The sequence below is a fragment of the Polypterus senegalus genome, chromosome 1 (genome assembly GCF_016835505.1).
Source record: "Polypterus senegalus isolate Bchr_013 chromosome 1, ASM1683550v1, whole genome shotgun sequence".
In the NCBI taxonomy this organism is placed as follows: Eukaryota; Metazoa; Chordata; class Cladistia; order Polypteriformes; family Polypteridae; genus Polypterus; species Polypterus senegalus.
The window spans coordinates 118,625,870-118,638,650 of record NC_053154.1 but is presented as its reverse complement, the minus strand read 5'-3'; the positions used below and the strand labels follow the sequence as shown (position 1 = coordinate 118,638,650).

Here is a 12,781-nt window from a genome sequence, read left to right as displayed (position 1 = left end):
GCAGGACTTGCTCAGCAATGGACTAGTATTGTATCCAAAACTACTGTAGATCGTGCCTTGCACTGATTTATAGTGTAATAGTTTTTGCCTTTCACCATCCAGTCCTTTCTCCATTTACAATGTTGCTAGCTGTATCATATGTGTTAACTAAGCAGATGACATCTGATAGCCAATGTTTCTCCACCATGAAGCACACATTCTTTCTTCGTATTAGGACACATTGGCGTCCTAATAATGAGCTTGTGATACACCTTTTTAAAGAAAGTTAGCTATGTGGCTTATCAAAGGATAGATTAGATGTGTACACTGACAATAACATCGAATCGAATTAAGTAACATATAGACTGCAACAAACCCTTAATTATTGTCTGTGTTTTTCTTTTTGTATTATGTGTTTTATATTGCAGTACCATGACTATCAGGGTTCTAAACATGTAGTATACAGACAGCAGTTATCCAAAACTATGATCGATTCTAAGGTGCATGTTTGTGGCCTTTGAAGACACTTGGGGATTAGCAACCACTTATTTCAGAAAGCTAGAAGTTTTTGACCATAACTCTCTTGCTGTAAAATTTTTTTTTCCTAATATCTGACCATTCATTATCAAATATGCCTAATGCAGGTTAAAGTTATAAAGCCAAAGTCCATCTGGCAGCATCAAGGCAGAAATCTGCCTTTGTCTGTTACAATGCATTGTCATACACATAAACAAACTCACTTATGTGGGTTTAGATTTAGAAACACTGATTAACATAATGTTTTAAAACATAATGTTTTGGGAGGGTGAATGAAACCTTTTTGTACAGACTTTACGTTATTTGCTTTATAAAAAGTCCCTTTAAGACTTTTCTGGGCTTAAGAAAAATCTACTGAATCTCAATAATTTAGAATCTGTAAATTATTAACTAATGAACATTTTATGCCAAAGTATTTAGCTTGCTTTCTGTGGTGACCATATGGGAATTATGCATACATTTCAAATTTTAGTATCCATTTATTTCCTTTTCCGTGTCAATTTTTAAACATTTTTTTATCACATAAATAAATTGCTTTTAAAGAGAATGACAAAAACTGCATTTCATGCTCAGTAATCCTTGGAAATTCTACTGACAGCTGCTTGGCATTAGAGTGAGCTGCAGTTACCTACTACATTTCTGGATCTCCATTGAAAGAAAAGAGATGGTCAGTCAGCAGCACGTTTTCAAGCATTTGTATGTTAATCTGTCTTTTTAAATGATCCACCAATCACTTGTAAGTGTGTTATAAATAAATATGGTGTTTAAAACATGTACTCTTTCGGTGTCTCCCTAGTTTTAAATTCCATCACCACAGAGTTGAAAAGCCATCAGTATATCAGCAAATGCCCATTTCTTGGCTTTCTGTATCTGTCTTGAATCAGATAAAAGACAAAAAAGAATGGAATTTAAATAGAATCTTTCTTCAATGTCTGCAACTTCTCCTGTAACTTCTCATTCCTGTTTTAACACTGAGGAGTGTGTTCATACTTATATCAAATGCCAGACTGTCCCTTCCAATGTATTATCTTATGTCCAGTTAAGGCTTCTGCTAGAGTCCTTGCTCAGTCTTGCAGCTCTAAGCATAAACAGTTGATGTGTTTACAAGTACACGCATAACCAGGGTAAGGTGAGTAAACTCGTTAAGGTAGAAATACAGTTTAAAAAAAAACTTTTTTTAAATAAAGTAATCTTCTGAAGTTATCGTTTGTCAAAGAGCCCCAACATCATCAAGAGAGTTAGAGTGTTCAGAAGCATGTGCTGATACACCCCCCACATGACAAACCACCTGAGGATCCTAAACAAAAAAAAGTTAAACGTTATCATTGGCCATCGAGAATCCATAAACAAGCATGAAGCCTGTGATAATTGTCTCGTGTTTTATAAACAAATTTAGTCCTCCATGTGCTGTGGAGTAAATAACATCCATCTCATTTGATCTGAGCTCCCAAAGTGTTGCAGTATAGGCACTGGCCACTGCATACCCGGTAACCCAATTGCACTGTTTCAGCATATCTTTATTATTTTTTCTGTTACTGGATTATACATAGCACACTGTTTTGCTTGGTTGTATGACTGAGTTCTCCAAATGACCCAGTATGTGTGCTTCTTATTCTGCTATGATAATAATAATGCAGGTATTTTTACAACAATAAAATAAGTATTGCGTTATGTTAATCGTTACTTTAAAAATTAATCAAACTACGTAATGCACATTGCTTTTAACGTGTTACTGCTCCTGAAATTGTACTGCTGTGCTTAGCACTGTACATTTTGTTTATCAACATCAAGTTAGTGATTTCTGAAATATTGAAACAGATTATTCCAACTAGAAACAAAAAAAAAAAAAAACATCGCTCGAGCATTTGCATCACGTTATTGATCTTTATGGATGATTCTCCCTGTGGCTGGTAAAAGTGTCTGGAAAGCTGAACAGACAAGCAGAGTCCAATAGACAAACAGACATACACAAAATACAAAATCCTTAACTGCAATACAGTTAATGGTTTACATGGCCACATAACTGGATTATTGGCAATGAAATCTACCTCAGTTAACCAAGTTTCTTAGAGACCAATAACCTGCTTTCTTTAACTAGAATAAGGTCTTGCATGCATTTTAGAAACTGGGTTTCTGTGAATAATTTAATTATTAAGGCAGATGTAAATGCACTGACTGGCATAATAAAAGTATTTTCTTCCTTCCTGATTTCCAGTCTAGGTGCAATTTAGTTTAAAAAATTTAAAATATATTTAAACTACCAGCACATATTTTATATATGAGTGTATAATCAGTGACTTCATCCAAAAAGTGAAAAAAAAAAACTAAATTTAACAAGAATTTTGTATTCTTACTTTTCTTGTTATCTAAAAATCATTATGAAGTGTCATTATCAAGCGTATAATAGTTGGATTTTTCTTCACTTATTCACAATATTGGTACTGTATGGTCTTGAATATATGATTTACACAGATACTAGCTAAGTTCATGCTAGATAAGAAAATCAGATGTTTAGTGATTCTTAGACTATTTTAAATTAGGGATACACTCTTTCCATTTTCATTTTATATGGCTACTCATGCATTTCTAAAAAGAGCCAAAAAGATTATTTATTTAACATAAGTTGGAGGTATAACATGAATATGGAAAGGCTTTTTAAAATATTCAGTGTCACTAATGGTTTGAAAACCTACTATTCTGCTTACACTGAAGCGTCAAAAATATAAGACTTGTAAAACAGTAATAATGACACACAAATAAACTAAAACAAAAATTAAATTAAGTTAATTTGAAATTATCTGGAAATTAATTTCATTAAATGAATAAAGGCAAGAATCCATGGAACTCATGTAAGACATATCCTGCTTATCATTTCTTATTTTATAAGTTTAGAACATAACTGTACTGTACATTGCCTTTGATGATGTACTTTAATAATGAAACATTACACTTTCATTATGTTTATTTAAATATTTGTTAACAATATCAGTTTTAAGAATTTCTGCTGTCATTGAAAAGCCATAATCAATATTTATGATATGGTAATAAATTCATTAATTAGAAATTCATCTTAAATATGATATATAAAAGTATGTATATACTGTATACAGTGCCATGCAATAGTTTTCAATTCCCTTGAAATCCATTATATTTTTCTGCATGACTTAGGATTTGTACACATATTTATCCATTCTGCATTTTTAATATGAATTTCCCAAGTCAAAATAGACAATTTTCTGTAGATATTTAACTGAAGAAGAAAAACTCAAATGTTAGAGTTTGCATTGGTATTGAAGCCCTACACATTGAGAACACGGACTGACAAGAAATTCTTAATATAAATAATTTAATCATTAAAAAATCATCATAATACAATAATCATAACTGTGAAAACTGTGATAATAGTTTGCATTCAATACTCGACAGCACTGATCCTTATGCTGGTCTGCACCTGCATTCACTGGTATTATGGTTGAGTGCTGCCTGGATCCTTTTTTTTCCCCTGCACTTTATTTGTCTTGGGCAGAAAAAAATCTGTAGAAAAATAGTTAGCAACACTATTTGAGTAAACTCAAAAACCAAAATGTATTTGTTAATTCCTTATCTTATCATAAGGAAATAGACCACAAAAAAAATTCGAAAAATGTATGATATTCACATCATTTAGTCTGTTTCCTTAAGGGGCAAGTTTAATTTTGTTTAGCTCAAAGTTATTTGTTTACAGTGAAGATATATATTAATTTGCCATGTGAAGTGGGTTCTAAAGTGAATATATATATATTGATATGATATGAGCCTAAGCATGAAAACAAAAGTCAAGTCAAGTCCATGGGATTGCACACATATTGTGTTCAGGTGTTTTTTGAAAGGGAAAAAAAGCAAAATAGTTTTGTTAGATTCACTCATTTTAGATTAGCTGCATGCTTCACCTCACTGCTTGTCCACTTCTGTGCCAGAGCTGAGGTGTGGTTTTGTCAAGCATATACAGTACATGTCACCTTGCAAATCGGCTCCAAGCATTATTATTAAATTATTAAATGTTGCTAACCAAATATCTATTTTGCTCTCTATTCTGTAGTCAAAAAATGTCATATAATTACTCAGTCTTTCAGTAAATGTGTTGAACAAAATCAGACAATTTTGAAAACCTATCCATGCTTCAGTTATTTTAGTCATGAACTATAGAAAGCATCTGCAACATGATTGTGGAATATATAGTAATGCTATAATGATTATTAAAAATATAATTTGATTTAAAAATTGCTGTGAATCAGAACTACCTCATCATATTATGGGTTTGAGAAAATGTCTACTGAGAACATTTACTTATTTGGCTGACACCTTTATCCAAGGCAACTTACATCATTTGAGATTGAATTGGTTGTATTTCATTAGTTTTCCAGTTGGAGCACATTCAAGTTGAACTGACTTGCTAATGGTCACACAGTGTCAGTAGTGGGATTATAACCCACACATTCATGGTTTGAAGTCCAAATCCTTCAACACTACATCACACTGCCTGTCTAAAATACAAACCATTAATGAAATTTTAATGCATACTGATTACTTTTACTCACTTAGAAATGTTCTCAGTTCCTTTATTACCGTGTACTGTGCTGTACAATTCAATAATAGGCCTGCAGCAAATCACTATCAAAGTAAAACTAATTTGCATAACCTGACATTATTTTTTATCTTGCATTCACATGACAAGCCACAAAGAATACATAATGCTGATAGGTGATTGACACTGTGAACTTAGTATCAATTTGAAGATGGCCATGGTTCTTTAAAAAAACTAAGGGTTTGATAAAAAATACAATGCAGTGTATTCAGTGGTGTTGCTAGAATGTTGGAGGTCTGTGGGGAAAAAAATATTGAAGGGACTCCCCCATGTAATATTAAGGAAAAGAAATATAAAGACTTCAAGAAAAAAAAAAAGTTGAATTGAATTGTGGTATTTTAAATTAAATATAGTGTTTCTTTGAAATAAGTCTTTGTTTAAGGTTTAAGGTTTGTTTATTTAGTCATGTTTACACAAGAAAACATGAAATTTGTCTTCTCAGTTGCATCTAATAACAGACCGAATGAAATAAAACAGACAAATAGAAATAAGAAAGGTTAAGGTAAAGCAGTTAGATAATACATATTTACACAAAAAAAAGGTTACAGGATATATATCAAAACCTTAATCATTATCTCCGATATTTCTTATTGAAAAGTCGTATGGCACTAGGAAGAAAGGTGTTTGTGGAGCGATTTGTGTGGGTTTTCAAAGCGACTATCCTTGCTGATTTACGGAACTTTAGTTCTACATGTACTGTAATGGATGACTGTCATCAGTTGAGATGATTTCCAGTTTCTTTAACATTGCCCTCTGACACACACTAGTCAAATCATCTACATCAGCCCCGAAAACTTTAGCTGCATACTTTGTAATCTGTGGGAGCTTTTTTGAGTTTTGGTTTGTCAGACTATTAAACCAGGTAATGAAACTGAAAGTGATCACAGACTGGATCAGACTGTGATAGAAGGACAACACGAGGTCCTTGTCTACTTTAAATAGTTGGAGTTTATGGAGTAGAAATAAGTGCTGGTTGCATTTAGAGAATATATTTTTTTTATATTTGTATTCCAGTTAAGATTGTTATCTAGGTAAAATCCTAAGTATTTATATTCAGTCACTGTTTCTACCTCCTCTCCCAGAACTTCAATTGGTGAACATACAGATTTCTGTCTCTTAAAATCAAATATTATTTCTTTGGTCTTTTTTACATTCAGAGTGAGAGAGTTTTCATATTATGTTTTTGTGCAAGAGGATAATACTGTAAATGAATTATTTGAGAAACATGAATAGGCCATTTATAATTAAAATACTGAGTAAAAATGTATTTATTCAATTATGTGGACATTTAATGTGAAGTATTTTAAAATTACTGCTGCATGGATGTATTGCTGAGTGAGCACCTCATGAGAAGTGGACTCTTTGTTGTTTTATGTGCTATTTCCATTAACGTGTATTAATATTAATAACAGAAAGCATACAGTGAATTGTGTTATGTTTTCTATATTTCACATGGTATGATTTACACTTTAAAAAATGATACTGTAATATAAACTAGAACATTCTTGTTAATCATATTCTCATGCTGAGCAGCAACTGCCCGACTATGCACATATCTCAGGGGGCTGAGCCCACTTTGCATTACTGTATGTATTGTACATTATGCTTAATGCACTGCTGACACCCTGGTCTGTTAATAGTTCAGGCATTCAGTGTGTGACTTTTTGGCATTTTTTCCAAAGTTTTTTCTTTGCCTTTACATATCGAACTTGTAGATTTTCCACAAACTTTCATATTTGCCAAGAATCTGGGTGATTTCTTGCCATGCACTTGTGCACATTTGGCTGTCTCTATGTGCTTTTAATGTTGGATTGTATAGGATTAGGTAGTGGCAAAATAGTTCATACAATTGTTTCTCGAATGAACTCATTTTTTCTTGTCTAGTGCATGCATAGTAAAAGCACACAGGACCATGCAAAAAAATTTGGAAGCATGCGTTCGACAAACTTAGGGTCCATGCACTAGGACTGCTAACGAAATTTCTAGCAGACCTTCATGGCAATGCAGATGCACTAAGTATAAATGGGCCTTAAGTATTTGAATCCTTACACTTTCAAATTACTTATCACAATACTAAACACATATGATTGATAGGATTTCCCAACATTTCATGCATTTGCTGTGTCATTGAGTATAATCAGTTCAGTTCAGATTTAGTGTTATGTGTACAAAGTACAATGGAACACTTTTGTTCATGATTCATCATCACACCACACTGCCTTTTTGAATACATTTCATTCAGTAACATAGAACAAGACAGAATGTAATAGGTGAAAAGTAGTCTCTGACACACACTTAGGAGTAATTAGCTTACAGCCTGCACCAGTTTCCACATGGTGAAACGAGAAGATGGTACAAAGCAGTTTCTTTGTTTGATTCTGACACACATCCAAGATTGCATCATGGTTGTAGCCAGGAGGGCCAATCTAAAATTGAATTTAACTAGAAATAAGGTGCCATCAAGGAAAACAAATATGATTTCAGTTCACATCAGTCAAAACCACTGTGTTTATATGTGATTCAGTATGTACACCAGAATTGCATGTAAAATATGATATGAATGCATGTGCTGCCATCACTTGTGCATGTTTTGAATCAGTCACAATGATTTGACAACATGCATACTCAAATTAGAATATTTCCTAGCATATTGATGGCTTTGCCACTGTTTCTTACAGTCTGCATTATTTTGTGAAGAGCATCATTTGTTACACACTATTGCAGTACACAACCACTGATGAGACAGACTTGGAGAGACAAAAGGAGCAGAATATGCAGTCTGAAGCTGTAGTGAGGCTTAGGACAATTGGCAATTGGTGGTACACCTATGGAAAATGCCAAAACATCTTCTATAACAGTGTCTGTGAGCTGACAAGCAAACAGGAAATGTAACCTTAATTCAAGGAAAATCAAGGATCTAAGATAAAATGTATTACTCTGGTTTACTTTTGGTGTCACAACCACGCCTCAGAAACACAAATTTTCTTAAAAGAACACCGTGAAAGTGCTGCTTGAAAGTAGGCATATTCTGAAAGTGTTAAGGTTTTTGTTTTAATGCCTTGGACCTGTGCCAATTGAGCTCCATTTTAGAACACAAGAATAGGCTAGGAATTTTTTTAAATGAATAAAAAAATGCTTCCTTTTAGAACACAATTCCATGTGTCAATTGAATACATACCATTTTTGTGAAGAAATAACTTTGACTTGTTATTTTGTTGTATAGAAGCAAAATAACATCTTTTTATTTTCATTCATTATTATGTTCAGTATGCTTTAATTTAAACTAACAACACAACCAATGCCCCTAAGAAATAACAACTACTGACAACTTTATTTATCCTGTATTGTTCTTTGTCCTGAGTAAAAAAATAAAATAATATGCACTGCACTAAGCAAGAAACCTATACTTAATAAACTGTTAAAAACTCAAATCTTGGTTACAACCTTGTTTATGGCAAGTACTAAGAAAACACAGATAATAACTTACTTAGTCCTTATACATGATATAATATTTAATGATATTGAACTTTTAATTATTTTATTCCTATAAATTAGCAGAAAACTTACTGTATTTTGTGGGTCTTCAAAAAAGACAAAATAAAATCATTTTCACAAAATAAAATAAAATAAGCAAGTTAGAAGATCCTTTGTGACTAAAGGATCGAGTGATGAGTAAAGATTGGGGAAAGGAAATGACATAACATAAGGGAGGACAAATGCAAAGGCCTGAATTAAAATATTGGAGAAATGAAAAGTGATTTTAAAATCTTAGCTGTTGATCCCTTACTTGTGGAAGCATTATAAATACATGTAAGCGTAAATGTAGCTCTTGATTTTGTTTTCTTGATAGGTGTTTATTGCATACAATGCATTTGCAAATTGTTCTTGTTTTTCCTCACTTAATTTTTTTAAATATTTGGGAAACTAAACTGAACAGCACCTCTCATCAATTGTCTATTTGGAGTTAAGTTTGGAGAAGACTTTACTGCTGAAGTTGAAAATTTGTCCTCCGTTAATCATCAATGTAATTCAATTTTGGCCTAATGGTTTGTGAAAGCTTATAACATACCCAGTGTCAAAGTGGCCTTCTAACATATTATTGATTCTACATGTCAACAGCATTCCAAATGAACAGGGGCCTCATGTATAACGCCGTGCGTAGAACTCGCACTATAACATGGTGTAAGCACAAAAGCCGAAATGTGCTTACGTACAGAAAAATCCAGATGCAGGAATCTGTGCGTACTCCAACTTCCACGTTCTTCCGTTACATAAATCCCGATCAGCGTGAAAACTAACGCTCATGCACGCGCATTATGTAACGCCTCAAATCCTCCCAGAAGTACACCTATTTGAATATGCAAATCAATATAAATTGCCCTTAAGCGCAGCCTTCTGTGAAAAGACAATGGGAAAAGCACGGGGAAAATATAAGAATTTCAGCGAATACCAAGTGGAGGCAAAGGAAAAACATACTATTTGTTCAAATAAACCGTGGTATAATCAACAAAATGAAGTTGATCGAGTGACATAGCGTGTTGGAGAAACTTGAAAGCTCACATTCACAAAATCGCACAGTGCCGGAAATAAAAAAGAAGTCACATATCAAAGTCGCTTGTTGAGTTGTAAGCCCACTGTCTGAGTGTCATATGAAAGTTTATTAGGGTACAGAGAAAAAAAGGCACACTGTGGGGAAAAAGCACGAAATGCCAACTTCAATCTCGACATTTCCACTTTAATCACGTAGTTTATTTTGTCATTTAGTAGAACATTATAAACTTCATCTTAAAATCGTTTAATTAACCAGTTTCTCAAATCACATCGTAATTAAAGTAGCACGTTAAATGCTTTGTTTTGTATTTGATCTTCTACTCGTATGTGCTCTATGTGTGTGAATCACTACTTGCTTCTTAAACTGGCTCTCTTCCTCCAACTGGACACAGAATCCATTACATTCGTGATATTACAGCTCTCTGAATAACTAAAATACTGAGATGTATACGTGATGTCATTTTCATGATGATAGGAGTTAAAGCACGTTATTAAACATGTGTTTCACTTCAATGAAATAATTTATTGTTGAAATTTGTCGCTGCGTTTTTAGCTGTGTTGTTATTTTCTTTTCTGTTTTATATTCAATATATACTGTATTGGCGTAGCCGTCACTGCAGTCAGTGCTTTTCTTTCCCCAAGTAACCGATCGCCATACAATCAGCTCTGTAATAGACGTTAAGCCATCTGTAAGCTTAGCCGATTCTTCAAAACGTTTAAAGAACATTGAAATATCTTCGTAGTACATGTTTAATTATTCTATCCTTCACGACACTCCCAGTGAAGAATATAGATTATTTAAATGAAGTTAAAGTTTTATGTGTATAATTTAACAAACATATTTTGCTGCATTTCACCTTAAAAATGCTATCGTCATCATATGTAAATACGCTTTATAAAGTGGCCCAGGTTGTGAGATATTATAACTGTAGTGCAAGTTTACAGTGGGGTGATTGTACTTATAAGTACAAACCGTTCTACAAGGAGCAATTGATTGAGTGCATTTAAAGTTCTTGGGATTAAACTGTTTCTGAACCGCGAGGTCCGTACAGGAAAGGCTTTAAAACATTTTGCAGTGGCTGAGACAGCGTGTCCTTGAAGCTGTAAACCGATAATTCTCTTTCCGATCAGCTGCTGCTGTGATTCACACTCAGATACAGTGATATAAATACTCTGAGTGGTGCAGTGAGAGAAATATTGAAAAAGATGATCCGCTGTGGCAACTCCTAACGGGAGGAGCTGAAAGAAGAAGAAGAAGAAGAAGTGAGAGCAGTTATGGTATTTGGAATACTATGGCTGTTCCCTGGACCATTATATTGTTACGAGTTAATTACAATCAGATGCATTACACTAATAAACAATATGCGGTTAGTTTCTGTGTATTTATAAAGCCGCGTCATGAAAATAATGAGTAATCACACAGGAACAGTAGCATTGCTTTGACGCTGGGTGCCGCCAGTTTGCAAAACCGAGCAGAGAACTTGTGTACGACAAGGCATGAGGTACCGTTGAAAAGTGCGTGGCTTTACGCCAAGTGTAGGTTTTATACATCGCGATTTGAACGTGGAAAAGTTCTTACGCAACATTTCTGTGCGTACGCACCGTTTATACATGAGGCCCCAGGTCCTTATAACTACTGTATATTTAGTAGATGGACCAAGCAACATTCTTCTTTTCCTTTTTTGATTAAAGCAAAATTGGGTTTGAATTTTGAATGTAGGTAAAAGTATGCCTAACCTTCTTTAAGAATTTATCCAGACTGAAAAACAATAGCCTAGTCGGTGAATATTCTAGAGGGGTGGCAAATTTGAATGTTCTGACTGTCTGCTCTAACCACATCTTGAAATCATCTTCTCAACAAGTTTTTAAGTTGAAAACAAAACAGGCACACTGATAGTGCTTTGCAGTGTTCAACGTTTAATCCAGGATATTTTATAGCTTTCATAGTTTGTATTCTGATGAAACCATACCACATTATAAGTCAAAATTATCACAATATGATAACTGAAAATATGACAGCTTGCCACATATTTATAAATGATTCTGGCCTATGTTCCTCCTTCATGAGCACCCTCCAAACTCAACAGAAACTCTTAAGTTCAAAGTAATATAGTGCACTATATTGAACAATCAGAAGAAGACAGACTTGATCTGCACGGTGTAAATACTTTCCAGGATTAGTCCATATTGGAAATTTTTCATTAAGAAATAGAAAGAAGCAATTGAAACAGTCTGAGCAGCCTGTAAAATAAAAAAGTAGCCTCCCATCTAGCAGCACGATATTTGGAAACTTCTGTAATGTTTCACTGGTGAGTCTGACAATAATTGTTAGTACGCTGCATATCTGCCCAAGAAATTGGCCAAAGTACCATGTAAACAGAAAATCACATGGAAAAAGATAGAAACAAAACCAGTTCTTCTGTGGCTTATTTAAAATGAACTAGTTTGCAAGAGTGAGCATTGAGATGAACAAATAAAAAAATTAATAAATGTTTGATTTTTTTTCTTTTGTTTTTAGATATGTGAATATGTCTTGTATAACAATTTACTGTTGGATAAATGCAAATATTTTGACACAATGATCATATATATAATTTAGGTGTATGACATTTACCTTACTATGTAACTGACTCAAGTTAGTTACAGAATATTGCATATCAAAAGTACAGTATATTAAAGATGTACTACAGTATATACTACCTGATGAGTACAGTATTCCCATTCAGATTCCAAAAATTAAGTGAGTAGCATTTCTATTTTTTTTTTTCTGCTGTTTTGCTTTATTCTGGAAATGAAGAGCACATCTTGATTTGTCAGCAGAATATTTCAGCTCCCTTGTCTGCTTTCAACAGTCCATGTACCTTCCCCTCAGAGTCTTGCAAAATATGCTGGCGGCACAGAGAGAGAGAGAGAGAGAGACTCCCAGAAAATTATGCTGACTAAAGTGCAGAAGGCTTGTTTTGTAATGAGTAAACTGTTACAATACTTTTGTCAAACATGCATGGGTTACCTTATGCAAGCATATACCCACATCTAGTTTGTTTAACAATTTACAAAAACATTTTAAATAAAATTTTGGTTCATGGCATA

At 33.6% G+C, this 12,781-nt stretch overlaps 1 protein-coding gene across 1 annotated transcript in view; it reads right to left on the bottom strand.

Moving 5' to 3' along the window:
* Nucleotides 1–12,563, bottom strand: part of si (sucrase-isomaltase (alpha-glucosidase)) — a 191,640-nt gene extending 179,077 nt beyond the window's left edge. Inside the window, exon 1 of the mRNA XM_039756899.1 lies at nucleotides 12,392–12,563. The gene's annotated coding sequence lies outside the window, so the exon portion shown is untranslated. The remainder of the gene's footprint in view (nucleotides 1–12,391) is intronic.
* Nucleotides 12,564–12,781: the final 218 nt, after the last annotated feature.